Source organism: Stenella coeruleoalba (assembly GCF_951394435.1).
Source record: "Stenella coeruleoalba genome assembly, chromosome: 2".
NCBI lineage: Eukaryota > Metazoa > Chordata > Mammalia > Artiodactyla > Delphinidae > Stenella > Stenella coeruleoalba.
In genome coordinates, this window is record NC_137147.1 from 157,449,324 (window position 1) to 157,471,544 (window position 22,221).

The 22,221-nt window shown below is 42.1% G+C and overlaps 1 protein-coding gene across 1 annotated transcript in view; it reads left to right on the forward strand.

The window, feature by feature from the left end:
- FBH1 (F-box DNA helicase 1) overlaps positions 1-22,221 on the forward strand; it is a 142,164-nt gene that overhangs the window by 86,147 nt on the left and 33,796 nt on the right. The gene's annotated exons all lie outside the window — the stretch shown is intronic.

Consider the following 22,221-nt stretch of genomic DNA (forward strand, 5'->3'; position numbering starts at 1 on the left):
GATCTCCAGTTAAGCCTGACATTATTGAGAAGCGAGTGTGCAGTGAGAGAGCTCGGGACGCACAATCAGAAATCCCCAGTTCTGGGAGTGAAATTAGGCAGGATGGGTCGTCTCTGGGCTCGGGTCTCCATCTGTTCTCCAGTGGTAACATCCTGAATAACTCCAGTACAACAGCACAGGCAAGGAATGTCATTGATGCAACCCCCAGACCTTACTCAGTTTTAGTCCGCTTTCCGTGCACTCAGTGGAGCGTGTGTATTCAGTTCTGGGCACTACACATCACATATGTAGGTGTCTGTGACCGCCACTGTCAAGACGGGGAACAGTTATCAAAAGCATCCCTCCCACTACTACTCTTTTAGTCACAGCCACCTTCCACTCTCACCTTCTCCCTAAGCCTTGGCAACCACTGATCTTTTCTCCATCTCTATAATCTTGTCATTTGAATAATGTTATGTAAATGGAATCATACAGTTTGTAACCTGTAGAGGTCAGCTTTGTTCACTCAGTATAATTCCCTCGAGATCCATTCAAGTTGCTGTGTGTCAGTAGTTTGTTCCTTTTTATGAGCAGTACTGATGGTTTCTTCTTTTAGAAACATGTGAATCTCTGCCATCCACACCCAAACAGCCCTGTGCTTTTGTATGTATATTATTTTGCTAGGGCTGCCTTAACAAAGTACCAAGAACTAGGTGGCTTAATGACAGCAGGAATTGGTCCTCTGATCTTCTGGAGGCCAGGAGTCCGAGATCCAGGTGTCTGCAGGGCCATGCTCTCTTGGACGGCACCAGGGGAAGATCCTTCCTTGCTGCTTCTAGCTTCTGGTGTTTGCCGGCAATTCTTGGTGCTCCTGCGTGTGTAGGTGCGTCACTGCAGTTACGTGGCTGGCTTCTCCCTGTGTCTTCACCTCATCTTCCCTCTGTGTCTAAATTTCTCCTTTTTATATGGACACCAGTCGTATTGGATTAGGACCCACCCTAATCCTAATGACCTCATTTTCACGTGGTGACCTCTTAGAGACCCTATTTCCAATAAGGTGACAGTCTGAGTTAGTGGGGGTTAGGACTTCAACATATCTTTTTGGGGTGACACACTTCCACCTGTAACAATATGGTATATTTATTTCTGAGAACAAAGTCCGAGACCTGTTTTCTCAGGCCAAAGGAACTGACCTGGATGCAGAACAGTTGGATCTGGATCCCTGCGGTACAGTGTCCACACCTCAAGGGTGACTCAGATGGGAGCTTGTTTGGGGCCGTCAAATAAGAGGGTCCCTTACAGGGCTGGGGAGCTTGGTCAGCAGCCACCACTCAGGGAAGAGCTGGAGTTGAGGACAGGGCTGTGGGGTCAGGAGAGATGATACCTGGGAGCTGGGTCTTCAGCCATCGGCTGTCCTCTGGAGGGGAGCAGACAGTGAACCCTCAGGATGGGAGGGTAACATGTCACACTGGGCCACCAAGAAGGGGAGGCTATGGATCAAGGCTAATGGATTATTCCCCAACCCATTCTCCTCCTCCTCCTCCTTTAGAATCTTAACTTTTTAAAGTAAGATATAATTCCTATAACAGTAAATTCACCACTTTATAGAGTATAATTCAGTGGTTTTTATTCATGACATTGTATAACTATCACCACTATCGAATTCCAGAATAATTCCATCACCCCAAAAAGAAACCCAGGGCCTGTTAGGAGTTCCTCCCAATTTCCCCCCTTCTTAGTTGCTGGTAACTTCAAATCTACTTTCTTTCCCCATGGATTTGACTATTCTCAATATTTCACAGGAATAGAATCAGACGATATGTCCTTCTGTGTCTGGTTTCTTTCACTCAGTGTAATTTTTTTCAAGGTTCATCCATGTTGTAGGGTGTAGCAGTACTTTATTCCTTTCTATGACTGGATAATATTCCATTAAATAGATATTTCACATTTTGTTTATTCATTCACCAGTTCATGGATATTTGAGCTGCTTCCAACTTTTAGCTGTTAGGAATAATACTGCTATGAACATTCATGTACAGGCTTTTGTGTGAACATATGTTTTCAGTTCTCTCGGGTGTATGCCTAGGAGTGGGATTGTTGGGTCACATGGTAATTCTCAGATTCTTGAAGGACAGCATGAAGACTCGGGGAGCCTTTTAGGAACCAGACACAGCTGGTTCCCAGACTGGGGGCGATCATTCCGCTGCTCACCAAAGGATAGTGTCCTTGGCTTTGGGAGATGCTGACTTAGGAGCTAAGGCAATATAAGCCTGTAGGCATCAGCTCGTGGGCACCTAGCTGCTGCTGTCAACCTGGGGGCACCGAGGCAGTAAAACGAGACAGAGGGACCCAGAGAAAACTAGTCCACTCACAGGAGGAGTTGTGCTGAAGAGCAGAAAGACAAATGTTGACTGTAAGGGGAAGGAATTGCTTCTCAATCCTCAAAGTATAAAAAATACCACATTTTCTTATTTTTGTAAATCTTCCTATCTGGCTCCAAGCTTCCACTTGCCAAGATCAACACAAATCCGATATCGCTCTCGCCCCACCCTCCAAAGGCAAATGGCTGTCTTCCCTTCCCATGGATTTTGCCAGGAAAAATAGAGAGAGGCCTCTGTCACCTCTGTCTTCTTGGTTATTTCTGGGTGGTCGTTGTCCAAACCCACCCTCCGGCCTCTGGTCTCAGCAGACCTACCTGACCCCCTTTTTTGCACAGCCTCACAGACAATCTAGGCAGATTCTTTCAATTAGCCAAGGTCTTTGTCCAGAAAAGACCTATTTGGGTCCACCTCCCTGTTACTCTGCAATCAAATAAACAAACACCAAACAAATACATAATCTGTAAACTGCATCCCTCGGGTGGGAGAACCCCACACTGTAGAATACAAAATCTTGTCTGCTCTTGGGGAAAGTCACCCCTTACTTTCTTCCCTGTGATAAGTAGCAAAAATCTCCAAGAGACCAATCCATTTCTTTCTTTTTTTTTTTTTTTGCGGTACGCGGGCCTCTCACTGTTGTGGCCTCTCCCGTTGCGGAGCACAGGCTCCGGATACGCAGGCTCAGTGGCCATGGCTCATGGGTCCAGCTGCTCTACAGCATGTGGGCTCTTCCCGGACCGAGGCACGAACCCGTGTCCCCTGCATTGGCAGGCGGACTCTCAACCACTGCGCCACCAGGGAAGCCCCCAATCCATTTCTTGATAACTCAGTTATATTCATTTGCAGCCTCATAGCCATAATTTAATCACGTTTAGTTGAAAAATTAAGCGATGAAATGGATTTTGAATCTTAAAGATTTAAACATGTCAGAGTAGTGTGTGTTTAACAACTATTTAAAGTTTATTTTTTAACTCAAAGTTGTTTTGGAACTTTTTTTAATTGAGGTAACATGATTTATAACGTAAGTTTTATTTGTAAAGCATTATATTTCTACTGTCTACCGTACAGCGTGCTCACCACCAAACATTTAGTTTCCCTCTGTCACCATATAGCTGATCCCCTCTACCCATTTTGCCCTCCCCCCATCCCTTCCCCTGTGGTAGCCACTATTCTGTTCTCTGTATCTATGTGTTTGTTTTTGTTTGATTTGGCTTGGAACTTTTACTTTTTAATTGACTTTGAAACCACATTCTCTCCAGTTCTGCATATATGGGAATAACAGGACCCACACCACAAGGTGGTTGTGAAAATCAGACGAGTTAACAAAAGCATTTTGAACAGTGCCCCACATATAACAAATGCTCAATAAGTGTTACATATATGGTACGCAATGTGTAATATATAATATATTGTCCTTTGTAAATTACTTCAGATGATTGTAGAGAAAGTTATCAGCTAAAAATATTAAGTACAAGCTAGGGGTGGAGAAAGGGTTAGGAGAAACGTTATATCTGATACTAAGCCGAGCCAGCTGCCAAGGCGGGGACCAGACATGTGGAGAAGCCGAGCTGATGTAATGGATTAAGAATATGCAGGTTATGACCTGCTGAACGAGGCAGCAGCAGTCACTCACAGGGTGTCGGCAGGCAGCTTTCTCAGCATCCCAGCTCCCGCTTTGGGGAAGCGAAACCCACGGGGGTCGTTTTGATTGAAGGTGAAGTTTCAGTAGACCCACACAGGAAGTAGAGTCATAGACTGATTATTACTTACGGATCGCAGAAGCGAGGGGGCGCAGTGACCCTGGGGAAAATCAGTCCTCCGTCCCAGGTGGCGGCAAGCAGGAGATGGAGAGCAGGGTAGCGAGCACCTGTTATTTACAAGGTGCTTGGGCGAAGGTCACTAACTTTTCACAGACTTCACTGTAAGGCGTTATTTTAAAAGGTGCCCGAGGAAAAGCAAAGCGGGAACTTATGGCGGCATCCTCAATTCAAGTCTTTATCTAAATGTCCAGACTCTGGGTGTGAGTAAGGTTATCATAGTGTAAAATACCTCAGCAGCAACTCAGAAGACAAAGTTGTTTTTCTCAATAGTTTTTTTTTTTCTTTCTCCCTCCTCATCGCACCAAAGCACCAAGAAGATAGACAGGGAGGGCTTCCCTGGTGGCGCAGTGGTTGAGAGTCCGCCTGCCGCTGCAGGGGACACGGGTTCGTGCCCTGGTCTGGGAGGATCCCACATGCCGCGGAGCGGCTGGGCCTGTGAGCCATGGCCGCTGAGCCTGCGCGTCCGGAGCCTGTGCTCCGCAACGGGAGAGGCCACAACAGTGAGAGGCCTGCGTACCGCAAAAACAAAACAAAACAAAACAAAAAAAAGGAGATAGACAGGGAGGCCCCATGAACAGATGGTGAGGATAGAAACTCCATCCTGGGTGGAAGTTCCAACAGCTGGGACCAATATTCCCACTTGTGCTGTCACTTCCTACAGCAAGATAACAGCCAACTAAGATGATAAACTTATAAAGCAAACCTCCCCGAGCTGAATCAGCTTTGTGTTCCACTTTCAGTTACACCAGGAGAATCCCCTACTGACCCTCGTTCACCCAAGATCCCAATTCGGCCTGTCACCCTGGGAGCTCTTCCTTAAATCTGCCCCTCCTCTCCTGCCCCCAGCCCGGCCTCTTCTTCCTCCCTTATCTCATCGCTGGTGAGGAGGGCTTGAAGAAGAGGAACAGCTTTCATGAGCCTCCTGCTTTCTCCTTTGTTCTTTAGTTCATCCATAAATAACTCAGGATAAATCCAAGGAAGAAAGTGACAGAACCTTAGGGTTTTAAAAATGCAAACCCATGATTTATCCTGGAATCTCAAACCCAAATGCCCTTAAGGACCCGAGGGCGGGTTGGTGGGCGTGAGAGGAAGTGAGCTGAAAGCTCTTGCAGACTACGGGACTAGTGTGTGTCCAGTGCCACTAGAGTTTTAATTTTTGAAGAAACATTGGAAATATAGGTCCTTGTGTGATATCTCCTGGTTTGCAAATAGTGACTATTGCTTTAGAAAAAAATGAAAACACCATGCAAGCCCAAGAAAGCCCATTCGTACGCTTTGCAACATCTAATATGTAGTAATCTTTTTATGCAGACAACTACTCAAAGTATTTTGATTCCTCCACTATGCTAGAAATTAGAAATATTAATTTATTGGAATGAGTTTGGTTCACGAATTTTAAAATCTTCGATCTATGACCAATCACAGTAGGTGACCCATGACCTCTTGGAACATTTTGCAAAAGTTTTTTGAGCATGCTCTTTTCTGCAGAAAAGACCCATAACTTTCATTAGTGTTTGTTTCAAAAGGGTCCTTGACCTAAAATATTAAGAATAAAATACCTACAAGTTATAATATTTTATAGACATTGTAATTTTTTTAATGTAAGAACTTATAGATTCTGAGTTGAAAGATAAGGTATTTATGAACCTAAAACTCTTACTGATTTCTTTGGGGTTAGAGTTATTGTTAGTGTCATTTCTTTCTCTCTTTCTTTTTTTTTTTTGCAAAATGATTTCTCCAGATATGTTATAAAAAATGTAAGAAACATCTTAATAGTTGCGAAGATTGGAAATAACCTAAATGTCCATCAACAGGAAAGTACATACAAGTGAATATAATGCAGTTGTAAAAAAGTTCTCTTTCTACAAATGTGGAAAGATCTCCAAGATATATTGTTTAGAAGGCAAATAAGCAAACAATATGCAAAACTATGTATAGTATGCTGCCTTTTATGTCAGAAGGGAGAAAATAAGAATATATTTATATTTTCTAGTAGTAACACACATATTTGATAACACCCTGGGAAAGCACACAAGAAAGCAATAAATGTGCATTCCTATGGAGGTGGTAACTGAATAAATGGGACATGGGATGAAGGGGGGATGCTTCAATGTATACGTTTAGTTTTACCCTTTCTTCCATATTTTTGAAACATCTATTCTTTTAAAAATATTAATTAATTAATTAATTTATTGGCTGCGTCGGGTCTTAGTTGCAGCACGCGAGATCTTCTTTGGGGCATGCGGAATCTGTCATTGCGGCGCACAGGCTCCTCTCTAGTTGTGGTGCGTGGGCTGCAGAGCACGTGGGCTCTGTATTTTGTGGCACGCGGGCTCTCTTGTTGAGGTGCACGAGCTCAGTAGTTGTGGTGCATGGGCTTAGTTGCCCCGCAACATGTGGGATCTTAGTTCCCCGACCAGGGGTGGAACCTGCGTCCCCTGCATTGGAAGGCGGATTCTTGACCACTGGACCACCAGGGAAGACCCATATTATTTATTCTAAAAACTAAATTTAAAAAGTCTCATGACGACCTTAAACATCCTGTTTTCAAACAGGAATTTTTAGCTCATGGGTAATATTAAGAAATTGAAACAAGGCAAGCCAACAGCTTTGATATGGTTTTGCAGGTATACTTTCCAGTGAAAGTTTACTTTGGCCATTTTATTAGGGATACTTCTAGTGTAAAGTATAGTATACTTCTAGTATAAAGTAGCCATTTTAAATAAGAATCCTGAAGTAAACAGGCTTCTAAAATGAGAATGTTTCCAAAATAACTAACCAATAAGAGATTTAAAATCTGGCATTCTGGTAGACCAGAGAGGCTCAATTAGGCAAGATTATTCATCCCTAAAAGATAGTTCATCTCTTTCAGATCGTCTCTTTACACACTATTCCAAAACCAATAGACATTTTTTTTTTGTTTGCTGATGTAGTTGCAAAAAAAACAACAACAACAACAACAAAAAACTGAAAACAGAGGTGTGCTTTATATCTTGTCACTTGATTTAAATGGCCTTAAAAGGAAGGAATGTGTCATTCTTCACCCTTCCTCTTTCTTGCTGGCTGAAATGCAGACATAATGACTGGAGCTCCAGCAGTCATATTGAGCCATGAGGACTCTCAAAACTAGGAGCCACAAGCCACCCATAGAGTAGAGCTAAGATGGAAAGAACCTGGGTCCCTGACACCAGGAGGACCAAAGCAGCTTGGACTGTCTCCCTTTGAATTTGTTGAACCTGAGAGAGAAATAGACATCTACCTTGTTTGTCATTTCTACTTTTGTTTTTTTTCTTACAACTAAACTTATCCTAACAATACACCTAAAAAGAGAAACTATGTTCCAGATAGGCTTGGGTTTTTTCCCTTATAGATTTTCTTTTCATTAGCCCTGGTATTTTCATTTCCTGATACAAGGAAAAACATTTAGTATACTCTTTATTTTCATCAATTTTGAGATACTATTAAGCCTATTTTGACATCTTCATTACCCTTTTGTGATTTAAAATAAATTTTATTATATTTCATTTATAAAAAACAAAATTATGTTGTATTTTTAAAGAAAAAAGAGTCTGTTATTATTATACATTAACTTAATCAAGTTTATAATATAACTAAAAGAACATTGATAAGGTTATAAGATGTGTAAGATTATTCTAATTATTCTCTTATCATCTGAGCCTTCAACAAGTTGTAGTAGTAACATCAAAGATCACTGATCACAGATCACCATAACAAATATAATAATAAGGAAAAGATTGAAATATTGTGAGAATTACCAAAATGGGACACAGAGATGTGAAGTGAGCAAATTGTTGGAAAATGACACCAATAGACTTGCTCGATGCAGGATTGCCACAAACCTTCAATTTGTAAGAAACACGATATCTGCAAAATGCAATAAAATGAAGTGCAATAAATTGAGGTCTGCCTGTAGAGCTGATAGAACATGCATGCTCATTTCTGGGTATAAATATTGTTTACCTCAGTCTCTATTATTCTTGTACACACAAAATTTAACATTTAATCCAAATGACATCCCCCCAAAACAAAATGAAATGAGATAAAATAGTCAACAGAGCTAGACACAGAGATGGTGCAGATGTTGAAACTATCAGAAACTTTAAAATAACTATAATTAATATATTAAGAGTGTATAGTGGAAAAAGTGGACAACATGCATGATGGGGAATTTGACCAGATAGATGAATACTCTAAAAAAGAGTTAAAGAAAAATGCTGGAAATGAACACCATTTCTTTATGGACTAAATTGTGACCTTCCCTCCTTCTCCCCAAATTCATATGTTGTAGCCCTAACCCCCAATGTGGCTGCATTTGGAGATAAGGCCTGCCCTAGCAGACGAATAAGACCATGATATCAGACATGAAGAATTCCTTCAACAGGCTTATTAGCAGAGGGAAGAATCAGTTAACTTGAGGAAAGGACAATAGAAATTATCCACACTGAAACATGAGTGAAAAGGGAAGACAAAAAATACCAGCATCCAGGAACTTTGGTATGATATGAAATGGTCTAACATATGTGTTACTGAGTCCTAGAAGGATGAGAGACAGGAAGATAGAAGAGATAAAAGCTGAGATTTTCCCAAAGTGCATGAAAAACAACAAATTCCAGATCCAGGAATCTCAAAGCACCCTGGTCAAGATAAATACAAATAAAAACACAATTAGCACATCATTATCAGACTGCTGAAAATCAGTGATAAGGTGGAAAATCTTAAAAACAGCCAGAATGAAATAATCGGTAAGGAAGATATTACATTCTGAAGACTTCACATCAGGCACTGTGCAAACCAGAAGATGATAGAGTGACATCATTAAGAAACTGAAAGAAGGGATTCCCTGGCAGTCCAGTTGTTAGGACACCGCACTTCCACTGCAGGGGGCATGGGTTCAATCCCTGGTGGGGGAACTAAGATCCCACAAGACACGTGTCATGGTCAAAAAAAAAAAAAAACTGAAAGAAGAAAAAGTCAGCCTAGAACTCAGTGAAAATCTCTCACACAAATGAAAGAAAAATAGTGGTTTTTTGGCAAGTAGATGCCAAGAGAATGTATCACCCATAGACCTTCACTACAGGAGATGTTAAAGTAAATTATTCAGGCAGAAAGAATATGAGACTAGAAAGAAGTCTGTATCTACACAAAGGAATGAAGAGTACTGGAAATGGTAAGAATGTGGACAAATATTGAAAAGTTTTTTCTTATTTTTAATCTCTTAAATGGATAATTGACTCTCTAAAGCAAAAACAGTAACAATGTACTATGGGAATTATAACATATGTAGAAGTAAAATGCATTTCAACAATAGCAAAAAGGATGGGAGAGAGGAATTGGAAATGTACTGCTGAAAGATTATTACACTTAAAGTGAAGTGCTAAATTATTATTTAAAGATAGACTATGACAAGTAGAAAATGTATATTCTTTAGAGCAACCACACATACACAAAAGGTATAGATAATAAACAATAGTGGAATGGAATGGAATCATTAAAAAAATAATCAAAAAAACCCAGGAAATGAGAAAAAAAAGTAACAAGGAATAAACGGGACAAATAGAAAACACATAGCAAGATGATAGATTTAAACTCAACCATATCAACAATTAAATATAAATGGTTTAAGTAACCCAATAAATTAGAGAGATTGTCAGATTGGATTTAAAAAGCAAAACCAACTATATACCATAAGAAACCCAGTTTAGGGCTTCCCTGGTGGCGCAGTGGTTGAGAGTCCGCCTGCCGATGCAGGGGACACGGGTTCGGGCCCCGGTCCGGGAAGATCCCACATGCCGCGGAGCGGCTGGGCCCGTGAGCCATGGCCGCTGAGCCTGCGCGTCCGGAGCCTATGCTCTGCAACGGGAGAGGCCACAACAGTGAGAGGCCCGCATACCGCAAAAAAGAAAAAAAAAAAGAAAAAAAAAAAAGAAACCCAGTTTAAATATAAAAAGAAATAGGGTAAAACAATGGAAAAAGATATGCTATGTTAATACTAATCAAAAGAAAACTGGGGCTATATTAATTCAAAGTACACTTTGGACAAAGAACATTACCAGGTATAAAGAATATTAAATAAAGAATAATCCTAGGATAAAGAGGAACATCATATACTAACAGGATAAATTAATCAAGAAGACATTGCAGGGTTTCTCTGGTGGCGCAGTGGTTAAGAATCCGCCTGCCAATGCAGGGGACACGGGTTTGAGTCCTGGTCCGGGAAGATCGCACATGCCACAGAGCAACTAAGCCCGCGAGCCACAACTACTGAAGCCCGCGCGCCTAAAGCCCGTGCACCACAACAAGAGAAGCCACCGCAATGAGAAGCCCGTGCACCACAACGAAGAGTAGCCCCTGCTCACCGCAACTAGAGAAAGCCCGCGTGCAGCAACAAAGACCCAACACAGCCAAAAATAAATAAATAAATTTATATTAAAAAAAGAAGACATTGCAAAAAACTTTCAACAAAATGAGTATAGAGGGAACATACCTCAACATAATAAAGGTCATATACGACAAACACACAGCTAACATCATACTCAACTGTGAAAAGCTGAAAGCATTCCTCTAAGATCAGGAACAAGACAAGGATGCCCACTCTCACCACTTTTATTAAACATACTATTGGAAGCCCTAGCCACAGCAATCAGACAAAACAAAGAAAGAAAAGGAATCCAAATTGGAAAGGAAGAAGTAAAACTGTCACTGTTTGCAGAAGATCAAAACAGATGAACAAGAGATGAAAAGATGAAGATTTGAATTTCAATATGATAAAAATTTATCAATTAAATTTTTTTTTCTTTATGGTTACAAGGGTTTTTTGGGGGTTTTTTTGTTTTTTTTTTGAATTTCTTTTAAAGAAATTCTTTGGGGACTTACCTGGTGGTCCAATGGTTAAGACTCCATGCTTCCAGTGCAGGGGGCGTGGGTTCAATCCTTGGTCAGGGAACTAAGATTCCGCATGCTTTGCAGTGTGGCCAAAAAATAAAAAAAATAAGAAATTCCTTCCTCAAAGTCAGAAAGATATTAATCTTTATTTTCTTATAAAAAGTTTAAAGTTCAGCTTTTGACCACTAAGTCCTTACTTAATCCATCTGGAGTTAACTTATTTGCGTGCTATGAAATAGAGATCTAATTTCATTTTTTTTTATATGGAAAACACACTTTTTCTAGCTTTGTTTATTGAATAGTCCCTCTGCCATGCTACCTCCTTCATCATTCCCAAGTTTAACTCTCCATAAATAAACTCTTCCAAGAAAGGTGTGTCTCCACGGGATCAAGAAGGACAACATCTCTGGTGAAATATACTGGGTGACTCAGATGAACACCGACTTTACTTCAAGTCATCCCAAACAAGAAAAAGCCAAAGTGTATGCATTTGTCAATAAATAAATATATACACACATTTATACTGGGGGTGAAATGATAAAGAAAATGTGATGACTGATAGGTGTCCATGAAATATAGAACTTTCTTGCAGTTTTGAAAAACTTCACCTTCATCTTTGATGAGAGGTCCAGGGATGCATGCAAGCAAGAGCAATCCTGGATTCCTTATGAGCCATGGAGAACAAGATTTAACCTTCCTTTCCACCTGAGAAAGTAGAGGGAACAGGGCTCAGATTCTGGCAGTGGGTAAAGAAATATACTCTCAACCAGACGTGTTCGTTCCTGATGAATGTTCGGTTGCAATTCCTCAAATCAGTCTGTGAAATCAGAAAGATTGTTTCCAAGACCACCTGGAAGAACTAACAAGAATATATTTCTCTTTTCATTCACATAGGATCCAGATTAATTGTAGAAAACTTAATCCAAATAGCAAGAATAGGAACTGAAATAATCATTAGGGCCCTGAGGAAACGCTCCTATTATTGAAGTGGACTCCATGATGGTTCTGCTAGGGCTCTGCTCCAGGGGAAGTGCTGGGTGTCATATTGAGATGCCCTAGTGCTATGGTGCTCTGCGGAGCCTATAGGGCTTGAAGTCAGGCTGCTGGAGTTTGAGTTTTCCTGCACACGAACCTCCCTCTGCCTCCCTTTTCTCATCTGCAAGGTGGGAACAGAAGTGGGGTTGTTTGGGGTACAGTGAGATTCCAGGTAGGGTCCTAGCCTAGGGTCTGACCTCTTTCAGCAGCTCATTATTATTACTATTAGTCTCATTATTACTCTTAGTAATAGTAGTAGTAATTATTATTCGGCATTTTAATGATGTCTAGCTGACTTGGGTTTTCATGGGCAAAGCTTATAAATCGGACATTTTCTGTGCCCAGTTAGGGTTCATGCTTATCTGCTTCATTTTAATCCACAGCAACATGCCGTTAACCTCTGATTTCTTGAGCCTGGACCTAATCTGGAAGGTCAGAGCCATATTTTAAGGTAATTTCATGCTAGTTACTATGGGACTCCTGAGTTTATGAAAGAAAGCATGCTTGGGTTTGTACTTGCATCAGATCCTACATGACTTCATGGGGAGATTTGGTTTTAAGGGTCATTGAGAGCAGATTGGGCCATAGCCTTTATCTCTTTTTTCAGGTATAAAAATGAAATAACGAGAAAATAAAACACAACAAATTACATATTTTTGAATAGTCTTCAGATAACACAGCTGTCTCTTAAAACTTCAGTCCACAGCTCCTCTCTTATTTATTGGCCAAAGCAAGTCACAGAGCCGTGCCTGAGTTTAAGAGGGTGGTCGAGGGAACCTCCTGCATGGTGGAGCGCTGAATATTTGTGAGCACTTGTACCCATTAGAGGCACAGTGTGACCCACTGTACTTGCAGTTTATTTATTTTCTAATATTTTTTTCTCTAAGGGTCCCAGCACATGGTTTGTCCATTTAAAATGACTGAGACATCTCTAGGGAGGGAACTACGGGAGAAGAGGAAAGGAAAAGCCCACAAACCCCACAGATGTACTTTTGGGGAGCAAAGATGCCATCTGATTCCTCCAGGTAGAGTGAGCAGACAGCTGCCCTCACAGGACCCGGGTGGCAGCAGCATTTTAGAGTAGAGACAATAATTTCTGATTCTAAACCTCTGACCTGCCAGGTGCATTCCATCCTGTCTCGCCCACTCCATGCTTTCCCTCTGTCCACTTCCGTAAGCTCTCAGGTCAATTATTAACTCATAGTTTTGTTTTAAATTCTATCCCAGGATTCCATTACCTGCTTCTACGGAGGGGGGACGTCTCTCTTCCATTTCTACCCCGATGTCTCCAAGTGGTTAGTGAGGGTGTCCTGTTCCAGGCCCTGAGGCTGACATCCTGCAGGTCCTTGGGTGCCATCAGGTCCTGGCAGGAGATCCGCTGACATTCTTGGCCTCAACTCCCTCCTTGCACCCAGGCTCCTTCCTCGCTGAGGCCTGGAGAGTGTGCGGTCCTTGCCCACAGTCCCCTCTGGTCCCCATATGGGCACCTGCAGACATTTGGATTCTGTTCAGGCCACGTTCGCCCCGAGGGGAGCTCAGAGCTTAGACCACCTCTGGAAGCTCTCTCTGGCTTTTCCCACTTCTAACGGTGCAGTATTTGTGTTCCTGCCTACTCTCAAAACAGCCAGCCTTCCCTAGGCTCTTTTTTTTTTTTTAAACAGCTTTATTGAGGTATCTTTGACATATGGAAATTATATACACTTAGGATGTACAACTTGATGTTTGATACAAGTATACATTATGAAAATATCACCAGGATCACGCTAATAAACGTCTCTGTCACTCTACGGTTGCCCCTAGGTTCGTGGGTGTCCCAATTTAATGGGGTGCCTGTATCAGAACCTACCCCCCTCCGCAGAGCGCGGAGCAAGGGAAGGTAGAGGCGCTGAGCTAGACCGCACCCCTTCTCTTCCTTCACCTCGAGGAGGACTGGGGAGAGTGTGCGTAGGGAAGGAAACCAGTTCTCCCGGTTGTCCCGCAATCCCCCACCTGTTTTGTCCCACACCTGATGGAGTGTTCTTTGAACAGCAGATTAATGTCTGGTGACTTTGATTTCATGAGTACGAGTGTAGGTGGTTGCAGGGGCACAGAGGAGAGTTTGGTGCCTTAATCTCTAGCTCTGCCAAAACATCATACTTTACATATCACCCTATCACAATGTCTATGGAGCCGTCTGTCTGCAGGTTTTCCCTAGAGAGTGGTGCTACGTATTTGTAAAACAAATATATGGAAAACTCAAAGTCCAAGGGCCCTAACAGAGGTTTCAACACTGTCGTCATGATCTACGTGGACTGGATGTCCCGCGCACTGAAATTCACATGTCTCTGGGTGTGTCTGGTGAACCTATAGGGACAGGATGCAGGAATCTATTTGCAGTTTTGGAGAAGTGAGTCCAGGGGACAAGCATAGCGAGGAAGGAAGGGAGGACATCCTTGTGTCTGTCTGAGACTGTCCCGTTGGTCTGGCCCCTTGGCCGTGAGTGAGAACCTGATGGCAGGAAAAGCTATAGGCATGAGCTGAGGGTACAGGATTCACGGAGGACTTGGTGAGACTCCAGGGCACATGGAACTTGTTTTAGAGCAAATACAGTCCTGACAACCAGATCCCAAAGATGTCTGAGTGAGACGGGGTGTGTGTGTGTGTGTGTATGAGACTGTGAGTGTTATGTGTGTGCCCATGGGTGTGTGCAGGGCTAAAGTCCTACACTAGCAGGTAGAGCAAGAGCAAGGAACTCTGGGTTATCACCAACAGCCTGGCTTGGTCTGAACCTACTGGCTCGTGAGGCCAGAAGACATTTCAGTCAGAGACCAGTCCCCTACCCCAACACCCCAAAAACCCAGAACCCTGCCAGGAATTTCAGACAGAGGTGAATTCTTTAGAAAGCATTTTATTGGGGGGTTAATTGAAACTGCACATATATGAAGCGTACAATTTGATATGTTTTGACATGTCTGCACCTGTAAAACCACAATCACACAAATGCCCCTTTGTAATCCTCACTCTGCCCCCCCCGCCCCTCCCCTGACAACCTGCTTTCTGTCACTGTATATTAGTTTGCATTTTACAGAAATTTATATAAAACAAATGGAATCAAGCAATAAATACTCTTTAAAAATTGGGGTTAAAAACATATAACACAAAATGCACCCTTTTACCCATTTTTAAGTGTACAGTTCGTAGCATTAAGGACATTCAGAATGTTCTGCGACCATCACCACCGTCCATCTTCAGAACTCTTTTCATCTTGCAAAATTGAAATTTTGTACCCGTTGAACAGTAACTCACTGTTCCCTAGTCCCTGCAGCCCTGACAACCCCCATTCTACTTCATGTCTCTGATTCTGACTACTCTAAGTACCTCATATTAGTGGAATCAGACAGTATTTGTGTTTTGTGATTGGCTTATTTCATTAGCACAATGCCCTCAAGATTCATCCATGTTGTTGCATATTGCAAAATTTTCTTCGTTTTTTAAGGCTGCATAATATTCCATCGTGTATATAGACCACACCTTATTTATCCATTCATCTGTTGATGGACACTTAGGTTGCTTCCATGTTTTAGCTATTATGAATAACGCTGCCATGAACACAGGTGTACAAATATCTTCTTGAGACCCTGCTTTCAGTTCTTTGGGTTTATACCCAGAAGTGGGATTACTGGATCATATGTAGTTCTATTTTTTAGTTTTTTGAAACTCCATACTGTTTTCTGTAGTGGCCGCACCGTTTCACATTCCACCAACAGTGCACAATTTCTCCACATTTTTGCCACCACTTGTTCTTTTTTTTTTTTTTAATTTAAAAAATTTTTTGCCTGCGTTGGGTCTTTGTCGCTGCACACGGGCTTTCTCTAGTTGCGTCAAGCCGGGACTACTCTTCGTTGCGGTGCGTGGGCCTCTCATTGCCATGGCTTCTCTTGTTGTGGAGCATGGGCTCTAGGGCGCACACGGACTTCAGTAGTTGTGGCGTGCATGCTCAGTAGTTGTGGCTCACAGGCTCTAGAGCGCAGGCTCCATAGTTGTGGCGCACGGGCTTCGTTGCTCCGCGGCATGTGGGATCTCCCCAGACCAGGGAACCCATGAACCCATGTCCCTTGCAGTGGCAGGTGGATTCGTAACCACTGCATCACCAGGGAAGTCCCATTTTTCTGTTTTTTTTGATAATAGCCATCCTGATGGGTGTGAGGTGGCATCCCATTGTAGTGTTAATTTGCATTTCCCTAAGATAAGGGATGTTGAATATCTGGGAATATACTTATGGCTGATTCTGGAGGAAACTGTTGCTGCCATAGAAATCAATGCTGTTGTAACTGCAAAAAATTTTGGAGCCTATAGTGGCAGTCAACCACTGTTCTCTTTACCAAGGCTGCCAAAGGCTGCTGGAGCCTACAGCCATCTCTCGCTGATGCAGATGCTGCTAAAAGCAGAAAGGAAGGTTTATGACTTCTCTTTTTTCATCTGCCTTCCAAACTCTTCTTAGGACTTCCCACTGGCCACCTAGCCCATGGCTGGGGCAAGAGCATCTGGGAAGTGTAATTTGCAAAGACCCAGCCCCTGACAGTCGAGAACAGGGTGTGGAAGGACAGGAAGTTATCACATATCTGCTGCTGCATCTTTTACTTCTTTGCTGATTAATGGTATTTACCTGCACAATTAATCACTTTGCTCTAAAGCATTTACTCCACTGAAGATTTCAAACACTTTATACCTTCTCTTATTAGGGTCTATTCTATCAAGGTAATCTGAAGAGCTTAAGCCAGATTTTCTCTTCCGAGTCTGCTAATGGAAAACACATAGCCACCCACCTTGCGTGACTGCTTGAAGGTAGTTATTAGCCTTTTTTTTTTTTTTTCCAGATGGAATATTCTCTTAACCTACCCTCATATCAGTAGGATAACATCATATAACTAGGATAACTTATTGTAGAAGAAGAGGTCATGGGTTTTGCATGGCACTCCTTCAGAGGAGGAATGGAATTACAAAGGGATTGGCTTTGAAAATCTCAGCAGCTGTCTCTTTCTGATTCCTGACTAGCTGGAAAGCACCGTCTGCTAGGAACATCCCCATGTGAGCCCATATTTTTGGAAAGCCTTCAGGGACACCTTAAATTAACTACAGTCATTCTCTGAAGATGAGTAAGAGAGTAGTCAAATTAGTGCAGAAAATTGATGCCATTTTCTCTGATATACTTGTTCACCTCCTGGAGGGAGAATTTTTTTAGATAACATTTGTGGAACAGAAAACATGTACTTACTTGAAAGTCTGCTTAAATGTCATATGCTTATGTATATGTATAGCTGATTCACTTTGTGATAACAGCAGAAACCAACACACCATTGTAAAGCAATTATACTCCAATAAAGATGTTAAAAAATAAAGGGGGAATATTAAAAAAAAATGTCCTATGCTAATTCTTGTCCCATTTTCCACTGAAAATATTTTGATACCGTTATGACTGTATAAGCCAAATTTGGGGGAGGTGCATGTAGGGTGGATGATTGTTATGGGATGTTGATACAGCTGCTCTAATGAGGGCAAAGGTCACAGTGGCCTAAAGGGAAGGGTATTTCTTTCTTTTTTTTTTTTTTGGTAGTTACAACTGTTATAAATATCACATCTGCATTTTATTTTTTTAAAAAACTTTTTATTTTATATTGGAGTATAGTTGATTAACAGTGTTGTGTTAGTTTCAGGCGTACAGCAAAGTGATTCAGTTATACATACACATATATCTATTTTTTTTCAAATTCTTTTCCCATTTGGGTTGTTACAGAATATTGAGCAGAGTTCCCTGTGCTGTACAGCAGGTCCTTATTGGTTATCTATTTTAATATAGTAGTGTGTGTACATGTCAATCCCAAACTCCCAATCTACCCCTAGGGAAGGGTATTTCTGACTCATGTCCAGTGCAAGAGTAAACAGCTGTGGCGGGGCCCCTCCATGTCAGACATCCAGGCTCCTTTGGTTTTATTTCCCTGTTAAACTTAATGTGTAGTTTTTAATTCCACTGCTTGTTCTAGCTCCCACTACCAAGACCACCTGCCAGCCAGTGGAAGAGGGGAGGAAGGGCAAGGCACACCTGTTCTCTTCAAGGGCACCTTAGAAACTGCTCACTTTACCGCACTCATGTCTCACGAGTCAGAACTTAGTCACGTGGCCCATTTAGCTGACGGGGAGGCTGGCAAACGTAATCCTCAGCTGGGGGAGGGCTGTGTTCCACTAAAACCTGGGCTTTCATTACCAAGGAAAGACTGGATTTAGGGGTCATAGCAATCTCTGTCAGAATATTTATTTTCCATAGTTGTTTTAGATTCCCAGTCTGACATCTCTGTCATATCTGAATTTGGTTCTGATGCTGGCTCTGTCTCTTCAGGCTGCATTTTATGCCTTTTAGCATACCTTGTAATTTCTTTCTTTCTTTTTTTTTTGGCTGGGCTGCACGGCTTGCAGTATCTTAGTTCCCTGACCAGGGATTGAGCCCAGGCCCTTGGCAATGAAATCGCCGAGTCCTAACCACTGGACCACCAGGGAACTCCCTAGCATGCCTTGTAATTTTTTATTGAAAGCTGGACGTGATGTACTAGGTAAAAGGAACTGAGGTAAGTAGGCCTTATGGTGTGAGGCTTTGTGTCTGTCTGCCTAGGAATTAGGCTGTGTTTAGCGTTTACTATACCTGTGGAGGCTGAAATTGCCTATGGTGTCATTGTTTTTATCTCCCTGGCTTTCCCTGGGTTTTCTCTGCATTTCCCTAGAGGCTTTTTCTTAAATAGTGTCTAAGATGTGTGGGTCTTTGGGCTGTGTTTCCCCGTTATCATACAAGAGCCATACTGATGTGATGGTGAGGTGTGGGGGAGGGATTGTTTTACAATTATCTTACAATTGTCTTACAATTAGGGGTTAAGTCTCCTTAGTGAGCCTGGGGCTGTGCTTCTCCCCCAACCCCTCAGGTGGGATAGAAAGCCTGGATAGGAATCCAGGAGTCTGGAGTTGATATTTCCCTTTTCCCGTGTGCAAGGCAGAGCAGGTCAGAATTGGGCATTTCCCTTCCCTCTGGTGTGTTAGGCTTAGATGAAACCCCAGATAGTTAGGGAAGTAGTTTCTCCCAGGGACAGCCCTCCTTAAGGAGAGCAGAGTGTCTGGTATATGTCAAAATTGGTTCCTTTGCCCCCTCCCCCTGCTGCAAGCATGAGGGGGGTTTCTCTGACCGTCACCATGAGGACCTGGGTCACCCCCGGGAGGTAAAACTCATGGAGACGTAGGGCCTCCTATGACTGGACGCCTGGAGTTTATACCCCCCAGACTTGTGCACACCGAGCCTCCAGCAGTCATGGGTATAGGTTTCCCTGCCCAGTGTCTGCTCCAGGAGGCCGTTGATTCTTTGCATCCACCTGTCTGTCACTTCACTTTGGGGGCAGAGCTTTGCCCTGTGACTGACGATCTGAGACGAGTCACTGGTGTTCAGTTTGTTCAGGCTTTTCTTCTTACCCCAGGCCTGGAAACTGCTCATTTGCTTTCTGTCTCTTTGGAGCTGCCTATTCTGGACATTTCACATAAAAGGAATCATACAACATGTGACCTTTTGTGTCTGGCTTCTTTCACTTGGTACAATGTTCTTTAGGCTCATCTATGCTGTAGCCTTTATCAGGACTTGATTCCTTTCTATGGCAGAGTCATATTGCAGTGTGTGGAGAGACCATGGTTTGCTTATCCATTCCTCCGTTGGTAGGCCTTTTGGGTTGTTTCCATCTCTTGACTGTTTGGCTGTGATGCTGTTATAAGCAGTTCTATACAAGCTTCTGTGCGGACAAGGGTTTTCTTCCTTCCTATTGAACATGCCCAGGAGTGGAAGTGCAGGGCCACCTGGTAATTCTTTAACTTTTTGAGGAACAACCACCACAATGGCTGCACCATTTTATTCCCTCCAGCAATGTATGAGGGTTCCTATTTCTCCACATCCTTGTCAACATTTGTTATCTCCTCTTTTTTTTCCCCTTAAAGTCATCTTAACAGTTATGAAGTGGTGTCTCACCATGGTTTTGATTTGCATTTCTTTTTTAAAAAATTTTTATTGAAATGTAGTTGATTTACAGTGTTGTGTGAGTTTCAGGTGTACAGCAAAGTGATTCAGTTTTATATATATATATATATATTCTTTTTTTACATTCTCTTCCATTATAGGTTATTACAAGATATTGACTATAGTTTCCTGTTCTATACAGTAGTTCCTTGTTGGTTATCTATTTTGTATATAGTAGTGTGTATATTTTAATCCCAAGCTCCTAATTTATTCCTCCCCCCACCCCATTTTGGTAACCATCAGTTTGTTTTCTATGTCTGTGAGTCTGTTTCTGTTTTGTAAATAAATTCATTTGTATCATATTTTTTTTTTAGATTCCACGTATAAGAGATATCATATGATATTTGTCTTTCTCTGTCTGGCTTACTTCACTCAGTATTATAATCTCTAGGTTCATCCATGTTGCTGCAAAGGGCATTATTTTATTCTTTTCTATGGCTGAGTAATATTCCATTATACATACATATATATATATATATATACATATATATCTAATTTGCATTTCTGAAATGACCAATGATGACGTGCTCGTTAGCCATCTGTCAGGACCTCTTCATATTATTAAAAAGTATTGAGGCTCCTCAAAACTTTTTGTTATGTAGTTACATCTAGTGATACTTATCATACTTAGACACTAAAACCAGGAAATTTAAAAAATATTAGTTATTAATTCTTCTATAAACAGCAGTAGTAAACTCATTATGTGTTACCACCAGAGCGATGACATCATCACATATCATGTAGCTTCTGGAAAACTCCACCATACATTTGTAAGAGAATGAGAGTGCAAAAGGTAAATAACATCTTAATCACAGCTGACCCTTGAACAACACTGGAGTTGGGAGCAATGACCCTCTGTGCAGTAAAAAACCCACGTGTGAGTTATAGTCGGCCTTCCGTATCCACGGTCCTTATGTATCTGTGGTTCCTCTGTATCCCCGATTCTGCATCTGTGGATTCAACCAACCAGGGATTGTGTAGCACTGTAGAATTTACTTTAAAAAAAATCCACATAGGGCTTCCCTGGTGGCGCAGTGGTTGAGAGTCCGCCTGCCGATGCAGGGGACACGGGTTCGTGCCCCGGTCCGGGAAGATCCCACATGCCGCGGAGCGGCTGGGCCCGTGAGCCATGGCCGCTGAGCCTGCGCGTCCGGAGCCTGTGCTCCGCAACGGGAGAGGCCACAACAGTGAGAGGCCCACGTACCGCAAAAAAAAAAAAAAAAAAATCCACATGTAAGTGGACTCATGCAGTTCAAACCTGTGTTGTTCAAGGGTCAACTGTATTATGAAAAAAATTTTGATCTCATGGACCTCCCTCCCCCAAAATGAGTAATGATAATCCAGTTTTATTCAAGTAAGATAAATAAGATTAAAAAAATGTTTTTTCTGGTCTTATATTCGTCTTAACATTGGTTTCCCCAGAAAACATATACTTGGGGGATGTTGATGATGGAAACTGATGGTACTTGGTTGGTCACAGAAAGGACAGAAAATGGTTCTTTAATCTAGATACGGACCTGCTGACTCCTGCCCATTTTTTTCATAACATTTTCCTGCCCTTTCAGAAATAAAAACTGGCTGCTGATTTAAATTTTTCATTAATCTTCATTATGTGATTTTGTTTAACCTGGACATCTAAGTCAACTGATTGAGAATTGAGATTTTTGGCAAAAGTCTGAGTCTGCACTGAAATCTCAGCCCCTGAGGCTGATTTTTCCAGTGAGAGTTGAGGGTGGGAAGCATAAACCCCATGGTTCTCAAAGTGTGGCCCTGGACCAGCATCATCAGCATCACTTGTAACCTGTTAGAAAGGTAAAGTCTCAGGCCCCACCCCAGACCTGCTAACTCAGAAACTCTGGAGGTGGGCCCAGCCTTCTGTGTTTTTTGTTTTGTTTTTTATTTTTGGCTGCGTTGGGTCTTCGCTGCTGCACGTGGGCTTTCTCTAGTTTCAGAGAGCGGGGCTACTCTTCCTTGTGGTGCGTGGGCTTCTCATTGTGGTGGCTTCTCTTGTTGTGGAGCTCAGGCTCTA